Here is a 15701-nt window from a genome sequence, read left to right on the forward strand (position 1 = left end):
AAAGCAAAGTGTCGTCCTTTGACATTGTCATTATTTGGATTCTAAAGAGTGTTTTTGTGTTTTGGGTTTCAGCTCTGCCTCTGCCTCTGCCTCTAGGAGGCTAATTTTCTTTAAGTCTCACCTTAAGTTGGCCTTCTGGAAACTGTGTGTTTTGTAAATGGCCATGCAAATGGCCATCATGGTAGTCATTTTATGAATGGGCAAGATGGAGCCATTTTGTGAGAGTGCCCACAACACTCATTAAAAACATCACTTGTGCCCACCAACCCAAAAAGGTTGGGGGTTCTTGTATTAAAGCAATGCCTGATCATGGTCTGGGATGTGGTCTCTATGTTAAAAAACAAAACAAAGGAAAGACAGAAAGAAAGAGGGAGGGAGGGAGGTTCTTGGTAGCCAAAGATAGTCAGTGGATGCCTTTTAATCAGGTCTAATCTTGAAGATGCTTCTTCATAAACAGATTTCTCCCAAATGCTTGGCATATGAAATACAATCCACCCTCAGCTGGTGGTGGAGAGGTGATATGTACATGGGAAGAAACAAAGGAAGCTACCTGTGTGATAGAGAGACTGAAAAAGAGAGAGATGCATGATATATCAGGCTTATTGTCTACCATGTAGCTACCTAACTTTCTGGGAACTACCATGTCGTATTATCTAGGCTGATTTGGGCTAACTTGGGAAAGTAGTTCACAAGGCACCCTGTGGAACCAACATCACTATATACTGGCAGTAATGAGTACTGTGGGAAACGAGCCACAAACAGGTTTCCCAGCCGTGTTCATTAAAGGCTAGTCTTCAATCATAGTCCTATTAACTCACTTCACCAAAGTTTCTTTCTGTATTATACCAGTGTGATGGATAAGTCCTTGAGTCAGAAGAGAAGGGTGCAAAATAAGTGCTTCTTCCCCATTACAAATTAACCAGAGCTTTTGTTTCAAAGGTAGAAATTAAACCAGCAGCAGATGTGGTTTTTGTCTAAGGCCAGCTATAAATGACAATTATTTTCTCTATTGTTGTGATTTTCGAGGTGAATCAATAGTGCTTATGGCTCTCATCAATTTTTGTAATTACGCTCAATGCCACACAACAATTAGCTGCAACTCTGGCATTGCTAGAAGGGAAGGAAATGGCAGATTGCTGCTATTAATGCTGGATCATGGAAAAGCTTTTATGTGACTGAGGTTTGCTATACAGAACCACCTGCTATCGGGGGTAAAGAAATAATATTTCCAATACTCCATGCCATAATCCTGGAGTCTTTTCAAACTTCCCTTATAGCTCCATGGCAGTATTCCTGCAGTGACTTAATCAGTCTTTGCTGCTACAACATTCCTTGAAGCGGCAGCCCTGTGTAAACCTAGTTGGGAGTAAGGCCACGAAGTATTTGGGCTTATTTCTGAACAAACTGGCTCAGACTGGCCTCATTACGTCTTGTCTAAAGCCATCCACTGGCCCTCCCCTGCAACCCTAATTTCCTTGTGGGGAAAAGAGGTAGGGTACCTGAGGGCTTCTTTATTTTCCCAATATTTTAAGATTTAATTGTTGTTTAAATCAGATTTTATGTGAGGATGTGATACTGTGCTTCTTATTGTATTACCATCCTGAGACTTCTGTGAGAGGACACGATTAAAAAGCTATAAATAAATGAATGAATGAGGCATTTATTGTGTGCGCATGATCCTTCGTTCATGGAAGCAGCTGAGTCCTTCGCACACCATTGTCATGCTCTGAGGCCTTTCCTCCATTGTGTGGCCATTTTTATGGCTTCTTCCAGAGAGAGGATGAGGAGGTAGGTTCAATAAATTGTACAGGTTCAGCAAACTGGAATAAAGGCTTGTATAATTCAGTAACTGCACTATGCTGCAGTGCCGCCTTGTGTTTGCATGACAGAACATCTACAGAGGCAGAGAAAGAAAAACTCTAGAAAAAAGCATTAATAAATGATGCTGACTTTCTCTTGCAAAGAAATCTGAAGCAGCAGCTTCATGTGGAGAAGCCCAAGGAGAATGGGAATATGGTGCAAGGGTACGAATAGGTGTGGGAAGGCTTAGAGAGTTGAGCTGGTATGTAGCAGCCCTTGGGTCCAGAAAGGCTCCTTGCCCATGCCGTGGAGCTAAGGTAGGCAGCCTGGTGTTTCTCAGATTCTGGACTTCAACTCCCATCTCTTGCAACTAAATAGTGGGAAATGATGGGAGTTATCCATAACATCTGGGGGGCAACAGGTGGTCTGATCCTACCACAGAAGCACTCGATAAGCTTGGGTTTACAGGAAAGAAAAGAAAGGATGGTAATTCTGATTTTGCAAGCTGGCCTTCTCTCTCTACCTGGGTTCGCACTACACAAAGGTGGCTACTGAGCCAATCACACCTGTACTTTCTGGTCAAGTGCCAGCTGAACTTTCTAATTATCCTTGCCAGGTGAGGGTCAGCATGACGTATGAAGCCAGCAGGGGAGTGTAAGCTCAGGCAGTTAATAAACCACCCTGAACCCACAATGGTCCAGTTCACATGATCACAGAGGAACATGGTGGCTTATTCCCCCCAGGCACACCTGTGCATGTGCTGGGGGATTAGCATTAGGGTTACGACCAAGCTATGCAGATTCCATCCTTCTGGTGTCTGCAGACTTCCTTTCATGCTTGATGCTTTCTTAGAAAGTGAACTGATCTGAGAAGAAATCTGCAAACACTCACAGAACAAAGGCTGTGCAGGCGACAAGCTCCTCGCATGACGCATGCAGCACAAGGACAGCTGCGTGTAACACGGAAGAGGGATGCCACTTGCGAAGCACTTGCACAAGGCTCCGTTCCTCAGTACCACATAAACAAGCTTCCGCTTCCTAAGCAGTAGCACAAAGACTGCTGCATGTGATGTGGAAGATGGAGACCATGTTGGGATCCATTCATGGCGAGCACCACACAGACACTGGGCATACTCACCAGGAACGCAGACTCACAGTCACAACAAAGCAGGCCAGAGTCTGGGAGTCCAAGCCCAGGGAATCCAACAGATTTGCTGTTTTTATGTGCCCTCAATATGCTGGTCAATGGCCAAATAAAGAATTGATTGAGTGAGTGATATGAGCCATGAAGTAGTTTTCAAACTATGGCGACCCCATGAATGAAAGCCCACCATTCAGCAATTCCAAGTTCAAGACTGTGGCTTTCTTTCTGAATTCAGTCCACCTCCTATTTGTGTCAAAGAAGAGTCTTTGACATGTGCACAAGAGGAGGGAACTTCCCATGAGAATCAGAGTGTTGATGAACAGCTAGTTCTAGTGCCAGCAGAACAATCTGTACTCCCCAACCGCACAAATGATGGAAATGAGAAATTAGATAAGGAGGTTCAGGAAACAAAACAGTGGAACATCAAGAGACCAATTTGGGTGTTGATGGGGAAATAGTTTCACCCGTTGTAGATATGGGATGTGGGAACTTAGGAGATAATGTGGGAGAAGCTGTAGAGGACGCTCGTTATCACAGGCGCATGCACAGATTAGAACAGCCAGAATTGAGAATGACTGAGCGACGCAGGGAAAGGGGTCATAGCGCCCTGCCTTTAGAAGAACTGCCCCAAAGGGTTCATAAATCCAATGTAAGGAGAATGCATTCAGAATGAAAGGACAACTTCCTAGCCTAGGTGACTGTAATTGCAATACTGTATAGAATAAAGACATTTGTAATATCAACTGGAGTGATTGCTTTCATTGGGAAGGAGCACCAGCCTCACAACAATTTGGTCTTCCCATTCATCTTCTGCATTTGACTTTCCCTAACATGATTGTCTTCTCCAGGGAGTCTTGCCTTCTCCTGATGTGTCTCAAGTATGACAGCCTCAGTTTTGTCATTTTTGCTTCTAGGGAAAGTTGTGACTTAATTTGATTAGAACCCACTTATTTTTTGTAGGACTAGGGTATTGCAAAGCTCTCCTCCAGCACCATGTTTCAAATGTGTCGCTTTCCTTCCCATCAGTTTTCTTCATTGTCCAGTCATCACACCCAATGTTTGTAACTGGGAATACAATGGTGTGGATGACCCTGACCTTGTTCTCCAACAAAACATCCTTACACTTGATGAACTTTACTAGTTTCATCTTTGCTGCCCTTCCAAGACTCAGTCATCTTCAAATGTTTTGACTGCAGTATCCCTTTGAATTGATAACTGAGCTGAGATGTGTGCAATCTTTCACAATTTTGGTTTCTTCTGCTAACAATAAAGTTCTGTATTTCATTCCCAAAATGGATCTCTCACACATCCCTAATTAGCATAATTACCCTCTGCAGCACAACCTGTTCTGTCCTGCAAACCCAGCAAGGGTGGCTTGTTGCCATGAATAACAAGCCACCCAGAACTTTGCATCAGCCCTTCAATCCCAGTATTGCCAACACAGACTGGCAGCTGCTCTCCATGGTTTCAGGCAGGATTCTTTCCTAGCCCTACCTGGGGATGGTGGGGATCAAACCTGGGGGCTCCTCCATGCAAAGCATGTGCTCTGCTCAGCCATGGCCTGGCTCCCATCAGGACTTTTCTCTTTGCCATCAGCATCAGGTTCTCCTCTGTATTGACACTGTTCTCCCATCCCCCACGTCCCTTTTATTATGTATCTTTTTTATTTTATTTTTTTATTTATTAAAATATTTTTATGCCGCCCCATTCGCCGAAGCCTCAGGGCGGCTTACAACAATGCTTTTTTTATTTAAGCATTTATCCCTTGCTCTTACGTTAATGGTCTCCCCAAAGCAGTTTATAATACAGCCAGCTTGTGGAAATACATTTAAACAATATGGTAAAAACAATTTGAAATATGAAGCACTTCTGTGACATTTTAAATGTGAGACATCCAGCCTGAGATCAGCGGAGATAAAACCTCATCTGCCACGTTGCCAGCCTCATAGGAGCCCAGAAGCACCTATTTGGGTGCTGAATTGGAGTGACATGAGGGACAGTTGGCCGCCTCTTCTGGACTTTCCCCTTCCATCATGTGTCACTCAGCTCTGCTTCGTGCCACTCATTAGAGAGGGAACTTCTGAAGCAGGGAGCCACCTGGATTCAAAGACATCCCCTACAATTTGAAAGGGCCATGGCATCAGCCCTGCTAAAAGGATGACTCGCCCCTTCCCTCCTCCTCTCTTTTTCCCTGCGAGTTGCATCTTTCTAGATCATAAGCCTACAGGCAGGGTCTGATTGTGCTTAATGGATTCAAGGCAAGCCACTCTGGGAACCTTTCTGGAATATCAGAACTGAAATATCATTATTGTTTTATGGAGTTTGGGGTGGGGGAAAAACCATGTGAGCTGTTTCCCAGACAAATGTGACGTGGGTATTAATTTGAGGGCCCTACATTAATGGAAGGGTATTATGGCTACTTCAAACTACTGAAGTAAATTATGAAGTAGAGATACAGAGCTTCAGTCTCAGAGGGGAAATTTGGACCTCCAGCGGCCCCAGTCCAGCTGTCTGGGGATCCCCAAAAGGCCATGACCCCTTCTCCTGCTCCAGCCACTTTCTCCAACCAGCCATCACTTGGTGGTTCCCCAGGTATGCAGCCACAGGCTTCGGTTGTAAACATTTGAAATGACAGTCCCAAGGTTTGGTGACTGGCAGAAGGAGCTTTAAGCTAACTGTGCTTGTATTTGGGCCCCACTCCTTTTGGCTTTGGCCCCACCCACCACTGGGATGTGGCCTGTGGGAGCTTCTCTGAGATGGAATTTGGCTGAAAGAGGTCTTGCGCTCCTGTGGAAAAGCATCTCTGGAAGCTGAGAACCATAGACCCCATTTCTTCAATGGAGCATGAGAGGAACAAACCTTCAGAGCACAGCGAAAGTCATGTATCGCAGTTGGAGGGCAGGGAAATGCCTCACATATTCAGCTTGCCAATCAGAAAGCATTAGCTTCACCTCAGATGTTAATTTCTGTACTGCATACTCAAGGAATAAATGAAATCTGAGCTCATTTAAAAGAAGAATGGCTTAGATGTGGATACATCTTGAGTCCATTAGTTCTGGCATTCCTCCACACTCCTTCCAGTAATTCAATAGTGCACAATTATTGGTATGAAAGGCCACGGGGTGGAAATCAAGTAAACAAGCACTAAGCACATAATGTAACACCACGTTCCATGACTGTAGAAGACAGAGATGTTGACCTTAGCCCTGGCTGGAGCCTCCGTGGGGCAGCAGCTTCTTCGCCAAGTTGAGTAAGGATCTGCTTACTGGAAATCAAAGGGTCTTCATCCATTAAATGCAATAATAGGAGATACTGTGCCGAATACATCACTGATACCTGCAACGCAGCTTCGCAGAAGCCCACCAATCTGATACAAGGCTAATTTGAAAAAACAATTTATCTTCGCCTGTGAAGGCCAAGGCTTCAAAACATTAGCTTCTTCAGTGGGAGTAAGTTAAATCTCAGAGTGAGGAGACAGAACAAAGGTGTTGGGGAAAAGCTATTTTCTATAGAAACCATCTCCAGGATTCACCCCCACTTTCACTACTGAAATTAAATTACCATATATACCAGTGTATAAGACAAACCTACAAACCAAAAATAGTGAAGCAAAAATGGGGGTCACTTATACGCCCAATAGTTCAAAATGCTGACCTCACCTTATATGCAAGTTGCCTTATATATATGGGCATTTTTGAAACATACTTCCCAGCCACTTGTTCCACATGTTATCATTCTATACATCAGTATGTAAGATGACCTAACCCCAACCCTTGAAACTGAAAAAAATGAAGCAAAAATTGGGGGTTGCCTTAAACACCCAACATATAACAAACACCAGGAAAAAAAGTGACCTTATATATTGGTATATATGGTGTCCCAATTATCTGAAATATTTCTCCAGTCCCAATGACCCAGTTCAGATATAATAGAAACAGAGGTTTCCTGTTATCTGAATGAACAAAGGTAAGCTTCAGACTCATACAATTCCCTCTCCTCTCCTTTTCATGTCACAAGGAGCAGCTTGGGAATTTTTGATTCTGGTTTTAAGCAAGCCACAGTTTTCTGTAGCATCCTCTTATTGTTTAAGCCTGGAGTGAGAAGTCTGGGGCTGTAATTTCCAAGATCCTCACTATCAGCTACGCTGGCTAGAGCTGGTGAAGTTCTGGTCTAAAACATCTGGAGAGCCCGAATTGAAACCATAGTTTAAACAAATCATGGATCCCCAACTTTGGATGCCATTGGGAATTGTAGTTTACTTAAAAGTGAAAGTTTCTAATCTCCTTGTGGGAGCAGATGAATAGGAGAAAGTCATGAAGTATATCAAGGCTTACCACACCTGGTTCAAGCTGCAAGAATACATGGTTTTCCATAACATTTTAACCAGGCCAGAATCTTTCTCACCTTTCTTATGGAAGAGAATGACTGAGAAGGATAGGAAGACAGACTGCTAGGATCTTGTTCTGAGAAGCTTGAAACCCTATTTGAAAAACATTTGGAAGTGTCACGAGGCTGTGCCATTTCTGAGCTTCCAGGCACCACACCTGAAGGGCACCTGTAATGGAAAAATGGGACAAGTATAACAAGAGATAAATATTCACAAAAATTTTCTCAAATACCTGAGTTTGGTTATGTTTGATAAGATTAAGGGAATGAGGCAAGAGACTTACTGAAAGGATGGTTTTTGAAGAACGGGTAGAAGAAAGGGAGACACCAAAGACTTGCCTGTTGTACAGGAAATCGTACTAATGATTCATGCTTTGAAAAGTAGAGTTGCTTCCTTCATTGGTCAAATAATATCAGTGCTTATTGGAGGGTCTTTGGGTAGGTGCAGTGGTCTCCTATTTGCATGGGGAGCTTTTGTTTAAGGGGCATGTGGTCTTCCATTTTAGAAGGCATTGTTTCAATAGGCCTGGGATGGAAGCAACATCACTTGAACTTCCCCAGGACATAACTCATGATCATGTTACCTCCCAAACGCTCTCACTGATCTTTCAAAGTAGCTCCTAAGGCGACCCCTTATACACTGAGGAAATCTGCCCACAGAAGAGGCAGATTTGCGTGAAATGTGTATATGAATGGACAGAGGCACATTTAGAAAGAATGATTTGTATTAAGTAGAAACGCAGTTAATGCATCCCACCATAGTGACCCACCTGCCTGCTCAGTCCAGGTACCAAGCACTGATATCAGTTCTCTCCTGTAGTGCTTCATTCTGAATCTAGGTGTGGAATAGACAGCTACTCAAATGGAAGACCTTCTTCTGTAAAGCAGGGCACATGACCACCCCAGTAGTCCTGCAACATTAGGCTATGGATTGCCATTTCAGTTTAAGTCACATTTGAAGCCACTCCTGCTGGATTACTAAGTTCTAAGATATGGTTCCACCAAGGGGTGCTTAAGACTATTAGCTCGGGGGTCCCCATTGCAGAGCTCATGGCCACCTCTAACCCTTTGGCCCAGCCTCTAGTCTTGCGGTTCTTGCTGTTTTGCTTGCTGATTCTCTTCCACCTACGAGTAGACCCTAAGCTTGCCTTTCTGTTTCCCCTTCCTCCAGCCTTCAGCTTCAGTGTTTCTGCCCATAACCGGCCTCTAGCCTTGCTCTTCCTCTCCACTCTGCCCTTTGCCTATCTTCCCTCACAGCCTCTTACCTCACTGCTTCTCTTTCCCACCCCACCACTTTTCTAGCTCAATTTGGATTGGTCTGGTCCTCATCCCCACCTGACAACTTGCATTTAACTAGCCACATTAAGCCTGGGAGCCATGGTGTGGTGGTATTCGCAATGTTTCTCAAATGCCCAAATGTGCTCCTATGTTTAAAACTGCTAGAGATCCCTACATTAGCTTCTGTGGTCAGCTTTGCACACCTCCGTGTTCTAGGCAGGTTTACAGAGATCCCAGGCCTGGTCCCCTTTTCTCACCTTTGGAGGAGCAGAGAGAAAGCGAGGAGAACAAATTTGCTTTGCTAAGCCTTTCACAACAAGTCTGACCTATACCAGGCAAAAGGGAGCAAGAAAGATCTCCTCTGCTCCTGATGTTCTTTCCTCACATTAAGCCATAATCGTCTGTTTGCAACACCACAGTTATTTCCATGGCAACAGATTATATCTCCACTAGCATCTCTGTACAAGGCCTCTGCAACAATGTGGGGAACTTTGCACAATGACTGCCATTTTCAACATGCTTTAAGTTATAAGCTAAGGGGACTGGGTGACCAGGGGAGTCACACAACCAGCTGTCACGAGGCTCAGCACGAGATCAGAAGACTTTAATAGTCAGTGTGGCAAACATTCATGCGATTAAAATTTCTTTGAGTGAAAGGACTAAGAGAGAGCAAATGATTCTCACTCTGATTCTTGCTCCCATGGATTATGGCACTGTGATTCACAGGTAAGCCACAAATGGGGGCATTTAGACCCTACTTCAGCACAGCATCCGTGACTCAACCTGTTGTGACCACAGCTGCTCCAAACCCCATACATCCCTGCTGTACTATGCACGGAGCTCATGTGGGGTCAGGGAAAGCCCTACCAAAAGGCCCTTGCCTCTGCCCCATTCATTGCATTTAGTCATATTTTGTATTCTCTGGTCAGTTGGACCTACATAGAAGGCTCAGCCTGACGATGCACTCTTTGGCTGCTGCTTTCACTCCAGTATGTGTATAGCAACTTTCAGTTCTCAGTGATTCCCCATCCATTCCCTGGAGCCTCCAGGGACAGGACTTGGCCTCTGAGCCTGCCTCCTGGAGGAATCCCTGCTCTTCCATCCAATCACAGATGGAAGAGAACAATGAGGATTTCCCTGCACATCATCTAGGCACTCAAAGCACAGAGGGATTCCAGCTATTATCTCTGCCCATGGGCCTCGGGGAACGGGGAGCAAGGGATTCCTCTGGTGCTTTGCCACTGCAGCACCTGCAGACAAGTGGATCTGGCCAGCCAAATCCATTTGCACACAACCTCCATTTTGGACACCATGCACTGTGTGAAGCCGGTACAACTGAATGCTCAGATGCAATTCTGACACAACAGGGACAGACAAACTGAGCACCCGCAAACATTAGGGCCCACCATCTTGATGCTTCTTGCCCATCTTTGCACCTCCCCCAAAGATGGCTCTCAAGGCCATCATTTTGTTGTCTTCAAAATGTGCCTGCCACAGCTGCTGGAGTCCGTGCTGCCCACTCCTGGTGTAAGCCGAAATGCCCATTCTAGTACATCCCAGCCACAGCAAATGCCACCAGGACCAATGTTCTTGAATTAAGAACAACTACATCCAAAGGCCATCGTATCAAGTGACAGTCTCTTACTAGAAAGCAAGTAAGGGACAGCAGAAGCATCACCGTGAGGTGAGAATGCCCAGTGGTGGCCCTCTCTTGGACAGAAGTTTTTAGACACATCAGCTTTGTTCTAAATGCATCGTTCTTTCTTAAAGATGTCAATGTATTGCTGAATTACATTCCCACATGCTGGAAGCTAATCTTTGGCCACCAGCTCTCATGGTGGTTAGGAGATTCATGCTACAGAGCTGGAAAGCCAAATCATTTTCCTCAGTCACACACTGGACTGAAAACCTCACAACACTGGCATCCCATAAAGAGAACAGTGTCTCTACACTCATTCCAACATTTGGTCAACCAGCACAAGCTGCATTAGTGAGCAGGAGCTTCAAGTGTGTGCATGTGTGCGTGCATGAATGTGCATGCATTTATACATATATACGAGTACATTACTCATACTTTCAAGATCAGTTTCATGCACCTCTGAACATTACTGTGTGATTGTATGTTCTCTCTTTATTCCTGTTTACGTGCTTGTGTGTTTGCTCTTGTATTGTCTTAGTGGTGTTTTGTAGGTGTTTGGTTATGTTCAAAGAGTATAAAAATCAAATAATATTATAACAATTAAAAGTACACATGATACTGGTCTGCGGCTACTGGGGTCATCTGTTTTCTCCTTGCATCCAATGGACAAGAGGTCATAGGGTTGTCAAAGGAGCAGCTGTCATCTCTAGAAGGTATGCAGTTCCATATAAGCCTTGGCCAATTTTGTTTATAATGTAAAACCATTTTGAAAAGTACTTATACCCACATTTTCCAATAGCACATTCCCCTTGAGTGGTTTAAATTACTGGTGCAAATAGGACATTTGAGCATGATTGGAAAGATTGGTTAATGTGTTGGTTTTCACTTTCTAACCCTTTCCCATTAATGGTGCATCCATTCTTCCCACATTTTAATATCTATCTCCCATGCAAAGAGCCCTTCTTAAAAAGAAAAGAAAGATCCATTCATAGGATATGCTAGTACTGAAAGAAAGAATGATGGCTGCCCTCTTGTGGAATATATGGCAAGATTTCACCGCAGTCCAGTTCTGTAAAGGGTGCAAGTAGCTTTCTTGCCCTGCAAAAAACTTGTGGACACATTCATGAAATTAAGGGCAATCTCCCTCCACATGGATTTTCTGGCTTGATCTCAGCAGCAGGAACGAATAAGAATCCAGCATTCTCATTAACCATATTTAATTCTACAGTACTCTCACTGTCCAGTGCTTTCTAACACTTTCCTCTGCACTCTCCGAACAGATCTGAGAAATGACTTGCATGCATTTGCAAGGAATGGAGGCGAAGGGACCATGCTGTAATAAAAGACAGCATGTAGCAAAGTCTTCTTGTGAAACTGTTCCAACTTCAAATGCATTTAGAAGCCACATCTTGTTTGAAAATACCTGCCCCTCCAATTCTCAGAGGTTTGATTTCACTGCATTAATGAAAAGCCTGGTCCAAATTCTTGGCAAGACCACACAAATCACCTGCAGGGGTATGCAGGACTACCTACATGCTACAGCCAAGCAGGGACCCAGTTAGATGAACCGGTGTCTATGCCACTTGGGTGGCTGACTGCAGCAGCTATTTCTTAAAACCAATTAAAATATGCTGATTGCAACACCTCTAGTTGATTACTACCATTTTGCAAGCCAACTATCAGGGCTGCATCATCGGAGGACTCAAACAGGTGGGTGACATCAAACAGATAAGGGTGTGGGGGAGGCAAGGAGCTACCCTGTGTAGAAGGACCTGTTGATATGGAGCACCTCCAAACTGTTCTCCCCATATGAATTTTAATATGGTATAATCCCATGGCAGGATTCAATATTTGGATAGATTTCAAGAGAATGGCCTGTTGTGTGGGTGCCCAACCATTTTGGCCCTGAGGGGCAAGGTGCCATGGACAGATTCACATTCTGCCTACACATTCACACGTGTAGATGCTTCACCCTACCCAGAGACAGACATCTGTAACCTCCTCCACTCTCTCCTCCAGACAGACTCTTCCTTGCTAGTGCTAACAAGGGTGTCTCTGTATGGGGTCCTCACAGCTCCACAGGCCGCACCTGCAAGCAGCTGCATGTGGGCCATGGTTGTGCACCTCCGACATATTCAAAAAGGCAGAGATTCATGGACGACCCTTCTTCAAGTTCAACACTGTCAGCTGTGATCAAGCAGCAGATTAGGCATTAGCACGCAAATAAGTTTCTAAATCCTGATGGTGAGGCAGCTTTAAAAGAGATTGATTTAAAGTAGAAAACCAAGAGAGATCATGTGAACCTTTTTTTCCAGTTGCTGTAATTTCCTGCTCTAATTCCTATCATGGATTTCTGGTTGTGCATTTACAATCGCAAATGCACATATTGAAGTGTGCTGTGGGGAGTTTGACCCAAGCAATGTTTGCTCACTTCTTGATTTATCCACCTCAATGACAAATGCTGGTGCACCATTTTTATTGCATTGCCTAGAGTAGGTACTCCCGAAGCAGGACCTGCAAGTGCCAGGGGTCCAGCAGGACATCTGCTGAAACCTGCAAAAGTGTCCGCAGCATGGCACTCCGAGGCACTCAGTTTTTACATTATTTTTCCTGATTTAAAGTATGTACATGGATTTTTATGGAATGTGTACAACTTTCTAGCAGTTGATTGTATGCTTCAACAAAAGTGGACCAAATATTCAAATAAATATCAATTTGAAGATAGCATCCATATTCCACCTGTTCTAATACTGAAGGCATTTTAAGTTCCTCAATATATTGCATTATAGAAGGTGAATGTTTATCCTCCCAATGTTGTAGTATCAGTCTTTTAGCTCTCAACAGAGCATTAATTGAGAATTAACCATCTTTTACATTTCCATGAAGAAGCAAATAATTTAAAATTGGTATACATCCGTGACTATTAAGGGATGTTTCAGTACAATATTTATCTGTTTATCCTCCTCCCAAACTCCTCCCAAAAAGAAGCCATTCCTGGACATTGCCAAAATAGAAGTTCAGGAAAAGCATTTGCTATGCTGCTCCACCAGCCATTAGCTGAATGAGACAATCCCTTATTGTCCTTGTGATGTCCACTGGACACAGAACAAAGCCAAAGACTCCATATTTGCCCTCCCGCCCCTTGAGATCGGCAGCAGAGGCCCTCATCCGGGAGCCCCCCGGGAGAGACATCAGGAGGCAAAGTACCCGGAGGAGGGCCTTCTCCCCGCCTATGGAATGCGCTCCTCAGAGAGGTCCGCCTGGTGCCGTTGTCATTTGCTTTTCGGCGCCAGACTAAGACCTTTTTATTTAAACAATATTTTAACAACTCTTAATAATATCTATAGGTTTTAATTTTGCAGCCAGGGTGATTCTGAGATTTAATTGTATTATTTTACTATGTATTATGTTTATTTATTTTATGTGAGCCGTCCCGAGGCTATAAGCGATGGGACGGCATACCAAAATTATAAAGAAAAAAAGGAAGGAAGGAAGGAAGGAAGGAAGGAAGGAAGGAAGGAAGGAAGGAAGGAAGGAAGGAAGATCTACAGAAGTAACAGATAGATGCCAAAATGGAGATTGACCAGGCATTTTGTGGTGGAGCCCACAGTAGTTTCTCAAGTTCCCAAATGTGCCCACAGGTCAAAAAAGGTGGAGGGCCACTGACCTAGAATGCATAGTGGATTGTGAAAATGACTCGATTCAGCTCAGTCTTATATTTACAATCCTTACTGTATTTTTAATGAATTGTTGCAAATGAGAAAACAGATGACCCCAGTAGTCCAGATCACCATAGCCCATGCTGATGTAAGGGGTAAGGGGAGATGCAGGCCCAAATACCCAGAGCATGTCATGATACTCACCTGAATTGATTGGTCCAACATCTACTGTTGCAAACATACCTTGTTCCCATGGATCATGAGCCCCTACTGACCGCAATATCCAACGGTGTCATTCCATGATCTCACGCAACAGAACAATGCTGTACTTATTTATATATTTGATGCTTTTATATACCATTCCTTCGCATGAGCATCTTCCAATTATACCAGCAGTTGTGCATGACGCTCATCTCGTAAACATAATGAACTGGTTGCACAACTGTGATGTAGACTTGGTTGTGCAGCTGCACTTGTGCACATGTAACATCAGTTGACTTCTCTTCTACATTGTTCAGAAGCTATTTTCTGCCAATGCAGTGTCAACCCTTGAATATTGCCCTTAACTTCTAAGCAGTTTAAACAAGCCTTTCGTAACCTGACATTCCCCAGATATACTAGCCCCTTGCCAGCAAGCCGGGCCTTAGAGATTGCACATGCCCATCTGCAGAGGAAAAGTGCAGAATAGCTGAAAGGACTGCTGTGAATCAGCAATGGGGAAGCACTTTCCTGCCTGAGGGCCAGATTGACTTAGGGCAAGCATGTCTGGGCACACATGCAAGCAACAGGTAGGGTCAAAAATGCCATCACACTGCAATGAGACATTTTTAAATCCTTTATTGCCTGAACTGCAGGAAGGAAGGGTTTTTTGTTTTCAAAGATTCACAGAGCAGGGAAACGAAAGGTTCGCCCTTCCTTCTCAAATAGAACCCTCCCTTTAAAAAGTCCCCCATACCATAATTAGGCTTTTAAAGGCTGTGCTTGCAGCACTGGAGGAAGCAGAAGAAACCCCTGATCTTCCATCAGAAATAAGGCCAATAGCAGGATGTGGATGCTCCCGGAGACTGTATCTAGTCTACGGGTGGGTGGTTCTTAAGAAGAAAACTAACCAAACATAATCAGAACAACTTTTCAGAATAATAGTATTGCTTTAATCCCAGGGTTACAGAGAGAAAATACATCCATCATTCCCAGATCAAAAATAATTTAAGTGAGAAAAATTAACAACTCAGAACTGCACAACAGAATATTTCTATTTAAAAGTGCAAACCTAGTTACATTTGCCCGAGTGTAAGCCCCACTGAGCTCAGTAAGACCCAATCCCAGACTTCATCCGTAGCTTTGTAGCCTAAGGCTAACATCCTCTGCATGCACTGATTTGGGAATAAACCTCTCTAAACTGCGTGGAACGTATTACACACAGCAGCCCCTATAAGGATGGTTGTTCTGATGGAGCAGCAGGACCATCCACTGGGCTTTTTTAATTTTTTAAAATTAATAGCTTCAGGAGAAGTAAAATGATATGTACTATGGCATTGGTAGATTTAATCTCCCTCTCATGCTCTGCTGTTTTCCAAGTTAAAATTCTACCCCCACCCCCACACGGAGGGCAAATATTTGCCCTATGTTTTCCCCACTGCAGAAGAAAGAGAAGTTGAGGAGGCAATTTTAAGTGGGGTGGAGGGAAGCATCAACAACACATAACCCCGTGCTATGGTCCCAATCCAATTCCAAGAGGCCTGGCTACTCTTCTTCTCTTTCTAGATAGATAAGTATTTACTGGAGGCAATGCTAAT

The sequence above is a fragment of the Varanus komodoensis genome, unplaced genomic scaffold (genome assembly GCF_004798865.1).
Source record: "Varanus komodoensis strain SLA01 unplaced genomic scaffold, ASM479886v1 scaffold37, whole genome shotgun sequence".
NCBI classification, from domain to species: Eukaryota; Metazoa; Chordata; class Lepidosauria; order Squamata; family Varanidae; genus Varanus; species Varanus komodoensis.